This window comes from Leopardus geoffroyi, chromosome A1 (assembly GCF_018350155.1).
Source record: "Leopardus geoffroyi isolate Oge1 chromosome A1, O.geoffroyi_Oge1_pat1.0, whole genome shotgun sequence".
Classification (NCBI taxonomy): domain Eukaryota; kingdom Metazoa; phylum Chordata; class Mammalia; order Carnivora; family Felidae; genus Leopardus; species Leopardus geoffroyi.
Window position 1 is genome coordinate 4,138,252 of NC_059326.1, and position 16,197 is coordinate 4,154,448.

The following is a 16,197-nucleotide window of genomic DNA, read 5'->3' on the forward strand; positions in this document are numbered from 1 at the left end:
AATTGTAAGACCCACACATTCAACACAATGTTAGTTAAAACCCCTGAGAGATTTCAACAAGCTTATGCTAAAATTTGTATGAAAATTCACAAGAACTGGGATAGTCAAAAAAATACTGGAAAAAAAAGTTGGAGAATTGACCCCACCTGATTTCGAGACTTATTATAAAGCTACAGTAAATAAATGCAGTGAGGTACTGACTAATAAAGACATGGGTCAACAGAAGGGAATAGAATGCAGAAATAGACTCACACAAAATATAGTCAACTGGGGTGTCTTTTGTTTTTTACAAAGGTACAAAGTTGGAGTGCCTGGATAGTGCAGTCGGTTAAGCATTCGACTCTTGATCTACTCAGGTCATGATCTCGTGGTTTGTGAGTTCAAGCCCCGCATCGGGCTGTGTGCTCATGGCACCAAGACTGCTTGGGATCCTGTCTCCCCCTTTTTTTTCCGATACAAGATTTTTATTTTTTTAATTTTTTAATTTTTATTAATTTTTTTCCTTTTTTTAAAATTTATTTTTTAATTTACATCCAAGTTAGTTAGCACATGGTGCAACAATGATCTCAGAAGTAGATTCCTTAGTGCCCCTTACCCATTTAGTCCATCCCCCGTCCCACGACCCCTCCAGTGACCCTCTGTTTGTTCTCTGTATTTAAGAGTCTCTTATGTTTTGTACCCCCCCATTTTTATATTATTTTTGCTTCCCTTCCCTTATGTCCATCTGTTTTGTCTCTTAAAGTCCTCATATGAGTGAAGTCCTTTGATATTTGTCTTTCTCTGACTAATTTCGCTTAGCATAATACCCTCCAGTTCCATCCACGTAGTTGGCAAATGGCAAGATGTCATTCTTGTCGATTGCCGAGTAATACTCCATTGTATATATATACACATCTTCTTTATCCATTCATCCATCGATGGACATTTGGGCTCTTTCCATACTTTAGCTGTTGTTGATGGTGCTGCTATAAACATGGGGGTGCCTGTGTCCCTTCGAAACAGCATACCTGTATCCCTTGGATAAATGCCTACTAGGGCAATTGCTGGGTCATAGGGTAGTTCTATTTTTAATTTTTTGAGGCACCTCCATACTGTTTTCCAGAGTGGCTGCACCAGTTTGCATTCCCACCAGCAGGGCAAGAGAGAGCCTCTTTCTCCGCATCCTCGCCAACATCTGCTGTTGCCTGAGTTGTTAATTTTAGCCATTCTGACAGGCGTGAGGTGGCATCTCCTTGTGGTTTTGATTTGTATTTCTCTGATGATGAGTGATGTGGAGCATCTTTTCATGTGTCTGTTAGCCATCTGGATGTCTTCTTCAGAAAAGTGTCTCTTCATGTCTTGTGTCATGCATTACTAAGTATTTATCCAAAAGATATAAAGATGCTTGATTCAAAGGGGCACGTGCTGAATGTTTACAGCAGAGCTATCGACAATAGCCAAAGAGCCCAAATGTCCATTTACTGATGAATGGATAAAGAAGATGTGATAGGTACGTAGATAGATAGATAGATAGATAGATAGATAGATAGATATACAATGGAATACTGCTCAATAATCAAAAAGGATGAAATCTTGCCATTTGCAACAGCGTGGATGGAACCAGAGTGTATTATGCTAAACGAAATTAGCCAGGCAAAGAAACATAAATATCATATGATGTCACTCATATGCGGAATTCAAGAAACAAAACAGATGCACATAGGGGAAGGGAAGGAAAAATAAGATAAAAACAGAGAGCGGGGCAAACCATAAGAGACTGTTAAATACAGAGAGCAAACTGAGGGTTGATGGAGCAGAGGTGGGTGGGGGGACGGGCTAAATGGGTGATGGGCATTAAGGGGGGCACTTTCTGGGATGAGCACTGGGTGTTATATATGTAAGTGACGAATGACCGGTTCTACTCCTGAAACCAGAACTACATCGTATGCTAACTAACTTGAATTTAAATAAATTTTTTGAGAATCCCAAAAAATAAAAACAAAAAAATATGCAAAAGATGTGAATAGGAACTTCACCAGAGAAGACGTACAGGTAGCAAGTAAGCACATGAAAAGGTGGTCAATGTCATAGGTCACGAGGTAACTGCAAATTGAAATAATGAAATACCATGACACATTATGCTAAAATTCAAGAAAACTGACACCACTTGACAAGGATGCAGAGCAACAGAAACCCTTGCTCACTGCATGGGAGAATGCAAAATGGTGCAGTAACTTTGGAAGACAGGCAAGTTCTTTCAAGCTAACCGTAATCTCATCATATGATCCAGAAACCATGCTCCTCGGCATTTATTCACCCAGTTGAACTGAAAACCTACATCCACACAAACACCTGCACAAAGATGTTCATCAACGTTTTTCACAACTGCCCAAACTTGGAAGATACCCAGTTTTATGTAGCCAATATGTCAACGTATTTATGCGATACGTAAACGAACTATGGCACATCCATACAATGGAATGTTATTCGGCGATGCAAAGAAAAGAGCTATTATGAAGCCATGAAAAGGCAGGGAGGAGCCTTCAATGCACATCCCCAAGTGAAAGAGGCAAATCTGAAAAGGCTACGCACTGTACGATTTCTATTATGTGACATCCCGGAAAAGGCAAAACCGTGGAGACATTAAACAGATCACTGGTGGCCAGGAGTTCAGGGCACTGGGGATGAGCGGGTAGAGCACAGAGGATTTTTAGGGCGGTGAAGCTCTTCTGTACGATACTGTAATGGTAGATACATGACATTACGCATTTGTTAAGATCCATAGGCTGGTACCACACGACGAATGCGCTTCCGTGTAAACTGAGGACTTCAGTTCATGACAAGGTATCAATACTGATTCATTAATTACAAGTGCGCCACACTAATGTAAGATGCAAATGATAGGGGACAGTGTGTACAAAGCCTAGGGGTTCCGTGGGAAACCTCTGTACTAACCACTTGATGTTTCTGTCAACCTGCAGCTATGTCCTAAAATGAGGTCTATCTGTGTAAGAAAAGTTAAGCACTGGCATCAGCAAATCGCAAATTCACACCATCATCAGGCCCCAATGGGCTCCGTTTGAATGGCTACAGTTATAAAGACTGATACTATCGAGTGTTATCAAGGACGTAGAGCAAATGGGAATCTCACACCTTGTGGACAAGAATGTAGAATGATCTAACCACTTGGGAAAACAGTTGGGCAATTTCTTTTTCCCTTTTTTTTAATTTTAAGTTTATTATTTTTTTGAAAGAGAGTGAGAGAGAAGGAGAGAGCTATGCCCTATAACCCAGAATTTCTCCTTCTAGGTGTTTACCTAAGAGAAATAAAAATTTATGTCCACTCAAAGACTTGTCCACAAGGGTTCATTAGCAGCTTTATATATAACAGCCAAATTTTGTGCTTTAATTCCTGTCTTCAATTACTGTCAGCAGTGTTCTGCTTCACTCAATAGTACCTCTGAACTGACATTTTGGAGACGAAAGAAATTTTCTGCCCATAGGGGAGGAAGCAGTCCAGCCAGAGTAGGGGGTGCCCACAGGAGCTGAGAGAGGTTTCTAGAAAGTGGATAGGAAGCTTTCTGGTGAGAATATAAGACTTTTGAAGTGTTGGGGGGGCTCCGTCCCAGTTCCTAGGACTGAGTTAATGTGGTACCTATTCTGGACTGGGTGGCTTAAACAACAGACATAGACTGTCACAGCTCTGGAAGCAAGAGGTCTGAGATCGAGATGTTGACAGAGTTGGTCCTTCTGAAGGCTGCAGGAGAATCTCTTCTAGGCCTCTCTCCTTGGCTGATACATGGTCGTCTTCTCCCTGGGTCTATTCATGTCATGTTCCATCTGTATGTCTCTGTGACCAAATTTCAGCCTTTATGAGGAAGCTGGTCATATTAGATTACAGCCTACCCTAATGACCTCATTTTAGTTGATTACTCCTGTAAAGACCAGCGTCCATTCTGAGTTCCTGGGGGTTAGGGTTCCAACATACGAATTTGGGGGCTACCATTCAACCTCTAACAGGCTTGAAACATTTCTTTTTAAGGTCATGTAGAAGATAAACAGATAATGGAAGAGTGGTCCCTGGCCTCTAAAGGACTTGAGGACATCCGGGCTCACCTCGGACTCACATTAACCAGACCCAGGACAGGGTGATGCTCTGCCCTGATCCTCCTGAAGATCGAGCCCAACTCAAATTTGAGTTTGCTCTCCAAATAAGTGTCGGTGTTTCACTATTATTCTTTAATCGTCACAGGGAACAAAAATGAAACTTAGGTTCTCTGTTGAGAGTTTTCTCTGCTTGATTCTCAATTTTTCTCCCTCTTGAAATTCTTGGTAAAATACACTAACATTAAATTCACCATCTTAACCATTTTTAAGCGCACCCCTCAGTGGTACTAAATACATTTATATTTTTGCGTGACCATCACTGTCATCTCTGGATCTCTTTTCGTCTTGCAATACTGAATATCTGTCCCCATTAAACAAGAACTTCCAACGGCCCCCTCCCCTAAGCGCCTGGTAACCGATGTTTTTTGTTTTAATCTCCCCTTTCCCCCCACACCCCAACTTCTGGTAAGCACCACTCTACTCCCTGTTACTATGAGTTCAGTGGGGCTTTTTGTTTCTGGTTTAAGATTCCACGTATAAACGAGCTCCGGCAGTATCTGTCTTTCTGTGTATGGCTTATCCACTCCAGGTTCATCCACACCGTCAAAAATGTTAACTTTTCCTTCCTCTTTAAGTCTGAAAAATACCCCATTGTGCAGATATGCCACATTTTCTTTATCCACTTATCTGTCACCAGACGTTTAGCTTATTCCTCTCTCTTGGCTGTAGTGAAAACTGCTTCAGTGAACATGGGGACACGGAGCTCTTCCCTCTTCGATTTTATTTCCTTTAGATATACACTCCGGTGGGACTGCTTGATCGGCTTTACAGAAGCTGGTGGTCTCAACAACACTGAGGACGCCGATGCTGCCATCTTTTTGCAGTGTAGGAAAAAGAAGCTTTGTGTCTCGCTCACGTCGTCCAAGCTGTCATGAAGTTACGGATCAAAAAAAAGTCAGACTCCAGGACCCTCGCCCCTCCCGCAGCATCGAGCTACCCCCACACACGGAAAGCGTGTCCGTGACACAAGTTCTAAAATCATTTCTCCCAATTTGTGTACCTACAACTAGGTTAGCTGATGTATAACCCAGGATGTCGCGAAACAAAAAGTTGAGAAGAGACGGCGTTAAAAAAGAGGTCCAGGTAACTCCAAGAACTTTGAAACTTAGCGGGGGGGGGGGGGGGAATCTGTTACCCGAAACTGTATCTCGCCATCGCAGGAGTGTATGTGATTCTCCTGTCAAAGCAGAGAAACCAAGAAGCTTGTGTCAGCTGTTGGGGAGAAAATAGCAGTGGGTGGTGACGGAGGGGCATTCGAGGCACCTGCTCCAGAATCCCAGGAAGGCCCCCCCCCCCATCCTTTGATATGACAAGTGGAAGCTTCCTCCGTTTCAGGTGCAGTGAAACGTAGCAGGCAGCTAGCTCCTCACCCGGGATCCGATCGCGGTCCCTGCACCACTCACAGCCAGGTGGCTGAAACGCCATTTGGGGAAGAGTAACAAAAGCCACTCACGGGTGACGTGGCACTAGGAGTCATCGATAAAACGTTCTCCCCTCGTGTTGTTGCAACAGGTAACGACGTAGAGTGGAGTGACGTATTTCTTATCACCGTGGCACCAGACTTAACGTCACCCGTCTAAGTTTCTTGGAGGGAAAGAGAAAAGCTTTGCTTTCAGGGTGCTGCTCACAAAGCACAATGGTCCAGGCCACATGTCCACAATGCAGGGAGCTCCGTGGGGCCAAAGCACAGCACTAATGAGCCCCGGGGTCAAGAGGTCCCTCCTCATTCCAGGAGGGCCTTCAGCCACACTCTGCTCCTGGCGACAGATGGGGCCCTAACCTCAATTTCCTTTCATCTCACACGTGGGGGGCGAGGGGGACGGGTCTTGGCCACAGGAGGACCAATTCATAATAATGTTCAGTGACTCAGGGAATTAACCCTCCCATCGAAGACGTTACTGCATTGCTAGGCGTGTTTTGCACAGCAAATCTCCCTCGATGAGATTTGTGTACATCGAGGATCATTTGCCTGGTTTTCGTGTGAGTCCCTGCTTTCAAACGCCTCCTGGAAGCTCCCGGTGAAACCGTAAGAGTCCTCGTTCAGTCCCTCACCTATTTCTGCCGGTGTTGAACTCGGGCAAGACCCTAGGATTGCTCGCCGCTGCAACGAACCGTGCAGAGCACCAGGTGTTCTGACTCCCTGCGTCAGCTTCTAGGGAGGCCCTATTCCGGGGTGCAGGGGGATGGGATAGGGGTTTCACGCTGGTTGCAGGGGTGGGTGGCCTCCAAGAAGAAATGGGCACATGCCCGCTCGGAACTATTTTGTCTTTTGAAATGTTTTCATTGAATTCGCCTTAGCGTCGCCAGAAATGTTACGTGGAGTCCAGGGATCCCAGGATTTTTTTCCTGCCCTGCTTTTAAGAAGTCGTAAAGAATGACACCTGCAGTTCAAACACCATTGGAGCTCTGGGCCTCTTTGAGCGATGATGTGTGCGGTAGAAAAGTTGTAAAGGAAGTGTTGAAAAAGAAACGTGACTATTTAAATGTCATTTATACTGAGCTCAGTAGCTGTTCAAGCCAATGTTTTGCTATTAAAATTCGTTCAAGATTCACAGAACCCACTATAAAGTACACTTTCAGGAAAAATTAGACGAAACAAATTAGGGAGAGAAGTTACATAAAGAATGATTAGATTCTACTGTGTTCCCAGGTTTGCAAAAATGTTTTCACCTGACCTTCTAAAAGTTGGCAAATTTCCCTTAGAAAATAGAACATTTGCCTTCATTCCATGAAAGAGTGGTCTGGAATTCAGAGATGCCCTGTACCCCGGATTGTGATGAAGACAAAATTTCTGATGATCTTCTGTTTTGATGAACACTAAAAATAAAATCATCTTGTTGTATCGAATCGGCCATTGTCAAGAACCGATCGTTAAGAGAACTCTAAATAATGGGCAACAGGTCTCATTTTAAATTACGGAGAATGAGACCAACGTGGTGATTTTTTGTGAGTTACAAGTGCAAACTATGCATTTAGGAGAAACAATCCCGAAGGCACGGATAGCTTTGGAGTTAGCACGGGGCAACGGCTTTCCTCTACCGAGTCCTTTTCTTTTGTGAATTTAAAAAATGCTCAACAGGTGTTACTGAATTACACCTAAGAACTACAGGGGCGCCTGGGGGGCTCAGTCGGTTAAGCGTCCGACTTCGGCTCAGGTCATGATCTCGCGGTCCGTGAGTTCGAGCCCCGCGTCAGGCTCTGTGCTGACCGCTCAGAGCCTGGAGCCTGTTTCAGATTCTGTGTCTCCCTCTCTCTCTGACCCTCCCCCGTTCATGCTCTGTCTCTCCCTGTCTCAAAAATAAATAAACGTTAAAAAAATAAAATAAAATAAAAACTAAGAACTACATGTTGTTTTAAAATATAGTTTTCAGAATCCCCGATAAAGACCAAGAGTAAGTCTCTGCCCTCAGGCTTAAGGGAGAGGGTGGTACATATTTAGCCAGTGATTAATTGCTGGTTATCCGCGGAGTAATTACTTTAATTGAAACACCACTGTTTCCCTGGTGTTCAACCTCTACTAATTTAAGTTTCCAGGAAAAGACAGTTTGCTTTACATCCTTAAAGATGGGTCACGCTTCAGACAAAGACGACATTTTTAAAATGTTCCCCTCTCCTTGCAGCAGAGCCCCTGGGTGTTGTCTGGAACGGTCTTAGAGTGCTATTTAACTACTCTGAATATCTGACACCCAGGCTTTGTGAAAAAATTGTGATTCTTATCAACGAAGAGGCAATTAAATGCAGTCCTTTGGAACCCAGATGGATCAGGGATCTTATCACACTCCCGCAATCGCTGTCCTTTCCAACTGGGAAACAGATAACAGAAACTGCTGCGTGAGGCACACTAGCCTAACGTGATTGGAAATCAGGCAGACTCTGGCTTCTCCGGAGCTGTGCTCCCCCACAGGCTGAATTATAGCTCTCCTACCAGTCCCACGGCGCTGAATGATGTCATGGGATCTGCAGTTCAGCGAGATGAAAGGGATCAAGCAGAACCCGCTGGCACTAGGCAAAGCCTCCAACACACAATCCACAACACGGCTTGGGAACCAAAAAGGCTACGGATCCAGCCACTCAGCTCAAGCTTGGGAGAGCCACGGGTATCGCCTGGTTGCAAAGGGGAAGGGGGAAAAAAAAGAGAGAGAGAGAGAGAGGAAAACAACGTGATCCGTGTTAAACAAAAGAATTTGTGGACGAGGAGGGGAGGGCAACTACCTGCGGAAAGGGAACTTTCTTGATATCCATGCATATATATAAACTTAGCCCTGCCTTTGATGTTCTGCAACTGATCGCTGATCAGATTACGGCATTTCATCTCCCTGCTCGTCTGCCTTTGATCTGCATGGTTAATTTTATTTTCCTGGATTTGAAGTTTCGTCCGGGCTTGTGCTGACATACATTTTTGGGAAGGTAGCAGCACTTGGCACAGAAATGCTGCCGCGGAGAAACTGAGTTGCCGAAAGGGTGAGTCCTGGAAAGAGTTCAGCACGTTTGCAGGTACAAATTTTATGTTTTGTCGTAGCTTTCACTTCACTTTTCCTGTGTGCTCTAAGGAAACGACGGCTTCAGTCAATTAAAAGCGGGCATTTCTCTGCTTGAACACCACATTGTGTTTCCTGGGTGTATCAGAGTAACTATAATTCTCCATGCCGTTTTTAGAGGTGATACAGAAGGGTTGGCAATGGGTCATGCAAACTGCACTTGGAAATGAGTTGTTCAAACAGGAGAAAACAGAGCGCTAACTTTAGCATACAACCCGCCTTCGGAGCCTGAGATCTGTAAGCTGTAATTGCCTTGAGTGTTTACAGGTTACTTTATTTAGTAAACAGGCCGAAGAACTTTCCTAGACGCCCCAAGGCTTTCCTTATTTTCTTACATAAAAGAGTATAGTGCATCTTTGGCAATAGTGTTCCTTAGTTTATTTATTCTCTCACCTCCAAGACGTAAACCCATCAACTACATTTCCTTATGCAGTTTGCATCCTCAAGGGAATCACTGAAAAGGCATTCAAGTACGATGAAAGCCTTTTAGGTGTAAAACTGAAGGGCTTTTAAACCAGAGAGGGTAAAGCTGTGCCAAGTTTTGTCTAGAAAATTCTCTAGTGATTTTCTGTAACCTTTGGAAATAGCACAAGCCTTGTTTACAGAAACGTTCCCGCCGTTGGTATTCCTAAATTAACATTTACTTTAAATTTATAGTGACAGCTGTTGCCAGTTAAAAGTTGCCAACTGTTTATGAAAACTATCTGAGTAATCAACAGTTGCCATGCTCCACACAGGTTTTAGTCAAATTCTCACTTTGGTTTATACTCCACTTGGCAAACCCAAAACATATCTTGCAGTGGGTGCCAAATTTGAAAGTTAACTGTTGTTTTTTGTCAGTTCACTGATCACACACACACACACACACACACGCACAACTCGCACACATACAGAGAACTCTTTACATAGAGAGGCAAGATTCTAATACAGTGCAAAAGAGTCTGTGTTCACATTAGTTCACTTCACTGTTCTAGTCTTTATTTGGGTAAAATAATTATCATCACAATGGCATATTTTATGCTAGCTGAACCACAAAGAAATTATAAGTGATAAGATTAGTTATCCTTTAGTTTGAAATTCTGATGAAACAGGAAAGGTCTAATGAGCCTCATTTCATATGTAATTAATTTTTCAGAGCCAATTAATTTAATTACTTTCTAAACTTTCCTCCAGATATTAGAAGGAGGGTAATTAGCACTGTTTGTTTAATTTTAAAACTGTGATAACTGTTAAGAGGATATTATTTAAAACCATACTAAGCTGACTATATTTTAGAGATGTGTCGGTAAGAATTTAATCTAAGAGATTTAACTGCTGTTTTTTAGTCACGACGCCAGGAGAGGCATTTAAATTTTTGTTCTACTGACAGTGTAACAAAGCCAGTTCAAAATATCCTGGGGTATCAGTTTAGGTCGATTCTTTCAATTGTTTGCTGAAAAAAAATCCTCTTTAAATCACAAAAGCAGTATTCATGTTCACATTCCAATGAAGAAAATTAAGCTTTTAAAGTAACCAGTGGAGAAGATGCCTGAAGAAATAACACGCCGAGGAACTTGATCATTTGGTTTACGTTTGGGATTTATAAAATTTCTTAAATGATTGCTTATTCTGCTACCGGGTTCATTTTAACAGATACAAACACTCCTCAGCACTAAACAAAAGGGAGAATCAGCAATTATCTGATGAATTTCGGCTTTGTAGAAAACTAGCTTGGGCAAGTCAAGTCCTTGAAAATCCACTTCAGTTTCTGAATTAATTCAGTTAATTGTTTACTTCTTGGGTCCTGGTTGAGAAATGAAACAGATTGTATTTGATTTTAAAAGGAAGATGGCTATTGCTGAGCTACAGGTATGGCGTCGAAAGGCATTTCTTAATTAATTGCCACATGATGATCTCAATCGGGACTTAAGTAGCCCTGATCCATAATACTTCCACGAAGGACACCCTTGTATTGCATTTTTTTCAAAGCACTCTCCTATCTATTGCTTCAATGGCAGCGTTGTTACTGTAGAAGGACCAAGTCTTCAAAAGACTTTTCTAGTCCTGATTCGCTATGTGACCTTAAGAGAGTCACTTCACTACTTGCTTTTCTCCAGTGTTAAATGAGGGAGTTGACGATCTCGTTGCGAAATAAGCCGGTGGAATTTTTATAGCCATTTTGCAGATGAGCAGACTGAGATTAGAGAAAAGTTAACTTGACTCTCCTAACCAAGGCCGCATGGCTGGTTTTTCAAGTCCTAATCCAGTGTTCTATTTCACCACGCATCGTCTATTTTCTAACAACTGCACAACAAATTCAATGCACTATGTAGCTGAACAGAGAACAATGTTGGTCTGAAAGATAAAGAGTAAGATAGCCACTTCCTAACGGAGTATATATTTTTGTTTCCTCAATAGATGTCAGTTAGCTGGATTAGTCTGGTTATGTTCTACCTGTTCCTTTTGCTTCCGTATTTCTTTTTTTTTTAACTTTTTTTTTTTTATTTATTTTTGAGACAGGGAGAGACAGAGCATGAACAGGGGAGGATCAGAGAGGGAGACACAGAATCGGAAACAGGCTCCAGGCTCTGAGCTGTCAGCACAGAGCCTGACGCGGGGCTCGAACTCACGGACCGCAAGATCATGACCTGAGCCGAAGTCGGATGCTTAACCGACTGAGCCACCCAGGCGCCCCTGCTTCTGTATTTCTAAGCAGTCTGAACACATGCTGGACCATAATGTTTAAGATGATTTTTTTTTTTTTTTTTTTTTTTTGAGAGAGAGAGAGAGAGAGCGCGCACACGCAGGCAGGGGAGGGGCAGAGGGACAGGGAGAGAGAGAATCTTAAGAGAGGGAATCTCCATGCTCAGCAAAGAGCCTGACGCAGGGCTGAATCTCACCACCATGAGATCACGACCTGAGCGAAATCAAGAGTCAGACATGTAACCTCCTAAGCCCCGCAGGTGCCCCTAAAATAATTTTTACCAAAAGTCGAAGTCTTGGTGCAATGTGCAATTCTATATATTTGTGTGAGTCTGCCTGTGTATGTGTGCATATACAAGTGGGTCATCATAAAATAAATCTTTACGTGTTTTCCAGGAATTCATATTTTCCGAGAAGCTGTCCCTGAAAAGTTTAATAGTGAATGAAATGTCGTTATTTGTTGAGGGAGATTCCCAGTGGGATTTTTGTGAGATTTTACTTTGCAAATTTCGTATGGCTTGTACCTGATCTGTGTTCCATGCCACATTTGATTACATTAAGAATCCTTGAACAAGTTTTCTTTAACTCTTTCGGTTCCTTTTTTCCCTTGAGAAAAAAACATTTCTTGCGAATAAATTCAACTTATTGATTGACTATAAAGCTTGAACGTAGATACTGCTCTTAAGGCCAAATAGCCATCCCCAAGTCTTCTCATCCTCCTAAAGTTTTCATATAAAGCTTTACAGATTATTATTCCATAACAGTCACTAATATTTCTTAATTCACTAATTATTAATTAATTCACTGATACGTATTGAGGACTTGTGTGCCAGGCATTCTCACAGTGTTTTTTCAAACACTCTCTCATTTAAATTTATAATTGTCTCCTTCATGGTACAGATGAGCAAAGTGAGTCTCAGAGAGACTCATAGACAACATGTGCGAGATCACAAGGCTAATTAGGTGGCAGCACTTGAGTGTATCTGATTTCAGACCCTGGGTTCTTTTGTTCTAGGGCTAGACCGTTAATTGTTTCCATCACAAGAATTCTATAGAGCCAACTTGATTTTGCCCAAAAAACAGGTTCTGTAGTTTACTTTCTTTTGATATATTTTATTTTATTTTTAAATGTTTTTATTTATTTTTGAGACAGAGAGAGAGCATGAGCAGGGGAGGGGAAGAGAGAGAGGGAGACACAGAATCTGAAGCAGGCTCCAGGCTCCGAGCTGTCAGCACAGAGCCCGACGCAAGGCTTGAACTCACAGACCGTGAGATCATGACCTGAGCCGAAGTCGGACGCTCAACCGACTGAGCCACCCAGACGCCCCTCTTTTGATATATTTTATAAGAGCTATTAGAAATTTTTGATAGAGCTTTCCATCAGTTAGCCTAGAATCTATAGCTATAAAGGATCTCAAGACATAAACCATTCTTCCTCTGCTTCACTAGACAGAACTCAGACATCTGCCACCGGCTTGGTCAGACTCTCTTCTCTGTGATGGCAGAGACAGTCCAAGTCGCCCTGGAAAAATTAATAATTTGGTGCCCCCTTGAGAGGATGATGCTTTATCATTTTGTCAGCCCAATTTAGAAAACTGGCCCTGAAAAGGAGGGCAGGGGAGGCTCCCTGGTGGCGGTGCTTAATTTCCCCTCTACTGTCACTCGCCATTCAGCGTCGGCCCCTGAATTGTTCCTCAAACCCACCCACTGGCTGGAATCACCACTGAGAAGTTACCAAGTCTCCCATCCTTAGACTGACAGGTGGTTTCACAGCATCCAGGGTGAGTTCAGTTTGCTCTTTGATGAAAAGAGGGAGGGAGAGCTGAGATGGGCAGGTGGGGCTTTCCAGCAACTTTATCAAACCATTCCTTCCAGCATAAACCACCCTCTGCGAGAGGCGTGCTGATAAGTACAGCTTTCTGCATCCTGCTAAATGTCCCCATTCTTGGGCTGTTCCCAGCAAGCCCGGTCTTTCATTCAGCCACATGCGGAGGAGTCTGCCATATTTATCAGGAAAGAGAGGAGGAGGGTCCAGGGCCATTCCTTTTCTCATTAAACACATGACAAGTCTAGCCAATGGGGGATGCCATAAATTCACAAAGATCACTGCAGCTGCTATTCACTCATAACCGCTTTGCTCTAAATAACCTCGTTGGCCTTTGCACGTATATTGGCTCATGTAGTGGTATGGTGAACGTTATGTTAAGACTCAGGGGGCCTGGGTTCTGACTCCAGCTTTATTATGAACTTGGTGTGTGACCTTGGGCAAGTCACGGCATGTCTGGCCCCAACCCAGCACTGATCATCCGGGATTGGCGGCAATGGGTGTTGCGAATTACTTAAGTAGCTGCATCTTGGTTATTTTTTCCCTCATTTTCTTAACTATGTTTGACAAACTTTATTCATCTTTGAGATCGTCACTCCCACTTGTTAACTCACTCAACAAATGTTAATGAGCACCTACTCTGTGCCAGGCACCGTAAATTAAATTCCACTGACAGACAAAATTCAGTACCTTCATGTGGCCTGCATTCTGTTGCCTTTTCCCAAGGACTAGTGATCTACACTAGAAATTACTAGGAAGTCAAACAATTTTCCTTGAACTTTGCTTTTAGTGAGCTGGCTGGTCACTACAACTAATTTTTTTTTTAAAGTTTGTTACTTCACTAGTTTAAGTGGGGGGGGGGGGGATAGCCTCTTGTCTTCCAGCATCTGAATGAGTGTGGTAAAGTGGGCAGTATTTACTGAACTTAACCAGCCTCTTCTTTAAGGATAAGGTGCGTGCAATAGCCAGAGTGCAGAATTCCAGTGCTCTTTGCCCCCACTGTCAAATATCATTTCAATTATCATTTATTTACTGCTGCTAGGCTTTGGATGCCCTACAATAGATATCCTGCCATCGTAATAATGGCTGCCATTTAGTGAGCATTTACTCTGTGCCAGGCATGGAGCTGAGTGCTTTAAATGCCTTGTTTTATTGAGCAACCACCGATGAGACAAATTTTACAGATGAGAAAAAAAAAAAGGAAATTTAAGGAGGCTAAGTTCCTTTTCCCAGGATATGCAATAGTGGATGGCAAGTTGGCATCCAAGACCAGATAATCTGATGCCAAGGCCGATGCATGTCAAAAATAATGTCTCTCTCTATAGTGAACTAATAGGCTAACCGGGCAGATCAATCATACACACATGAAATGACGCAAGAACTAATGGGCTAAATAATGTCTTACTGTCTCCAAGTACAAAAGGAGGCCAGAGAACAAAAGAGCTTTTAGCTGAAGTCACAGAGGTAGTTCTCAAGTTGGCAGATTAAATTCCACTGAGAAAACATTTATTGAACATTTGCTTGGATGTTTGATATTATCAGAGATACAAGTTTGAACAAAATACACCCCTTCTCTGTAAGCATTTTTAACTCCTTAAGGCAGAAAGCTAAGTTAAGTCCCACTTGGATGCAAGTGCTATCATTGTAGGAAGCCCACGAACCTTGGATAGACTCGTGAGAGCTGTGGCTTTCCAGCTGGTTCTGAGATAGAAGTCAGGTGTAAGTAAGTGAGGAGTCAGAGCAGTAAAGGGGAATCGGTGAGTATTAAGTGGAAGAGAAGGGGAAGTTCGGGGCACATTTGAGGCAAGGCGAGCCGACCAGTTTGGCCAGAACAGAAAGTGTGTGGTCTAGAGGAGAGAAAGATAAGGCTGAAAATGTGGGCAGAGCCCCAAGCACGGCAATCTTTGAATGCTAATTTAAGGAGCCGGAAAGCCGGTCTTAACAATGAGGAGCCTCTCGTAAACCTTTTAATTAGACACTGCCAGTGATGAAAGGCGGGAGGAAGCAGACCGCTGGACAGACCAGCGGAGAGAAAGGTTGACTGCGGCAATATCCCGGGGCAAGGTGGGGAGGGCCTGTACCTTGGTGGAGTTACTGGGACAAAGGGTTTTCCCTTCCTCTTTTTAGAGGAAGAAAGGGTGACTGTGTGAGATCTCACAAAGGAAGAGGCAACAATTCAGCCTCACCAAGACGCTGAGTGCTCTAGGTGCCAGACCCGGGGACGTTAAGGAAGTAACACGTGCCCTCCGATGATTGAAGCCCAGGTAGGGAAAGGAGCGCAATCAAACAGGCGACTTCGGTATAAGACGCACAGGAGTGCAGTCGTGTAGTTGTGCCAGGCGACGGCACAGATGGGCTGCGAGGCTCTCTTCCTATCTCCCGATAAATGCGGCAGACTCCTCTGCATGAAACTTCCCTGAGCAGCAGCACATAATGCTAGGCTAGGGCTGCCCGAGCCCGGGGACGTTTAGGAAGATGCACTTATCAGAACTCCTCTCACAGGGAGTGGTTTGTGCTGGAAGGAAGGAATGGATTGATAAAGTCGCTGCAAAGCCGAACCCCACCCCCCTCTTTCATCAAAGAGCAAATTGAACTCACTGTGGATGGTGTGAAACCACCTCTCCATCTAAGGATGGAAGTCTTGCCGTGAGGTTCAAATAAGATGGTGCATATCATTTGTAAGTTATTTGCAAAGTCGATGTTGGGGTCTGTGTTCAGACTGGGTTAGATTAGAAGTAGGTCATCTTGAGGTGTGACCCTTGGGAATGCTTTTGAATGTACTTTTCACAAGCACCTGGCCTAGCACTATGGTGTGCTCAAAGTCTCAAGATGTACTATCAGAAATTAACTACAACAACTCATTCATTTATTCATCAACAAACATTTATCGAGGGGCTACTATGGGCTTTAAGGTATCGTAAAGAAACACAGGCTATGGTTCCATCCAAAGAGTGGTGTCGTTGTGTCAGGAAAACAAAACCAACAGACAAGCGGTGGATGCCTCTT

General features: G+C 43.3%; 1 protein-coding gene across 2 annotated transcripts in view; it reads left to right on the forward strand.

Moving 5' to 3' along the window:
• The first annotated feature begins 8,071 nt into the window (after positions 1-8,071).
• TNFRSF19 (TNF receptor superfamily member 19) overlaps positions 8,072-16,197 on the forward strand; it is a 93,593-nt gene continuing 85,467 nt past the window's right edge. The window contains exon 1 of one of the 2 annotated variants that reach the window (XM_045456650.1): positions 8,072-8,640. The gene's annotated coding sequence lies outside the window, so the exon portion shown is untranslated. The remainder of the gene's footprint in view (positions 8,641-16,197) is intronic. The other variant, XM_045456764.1, reaches the window with a different exon arrangement.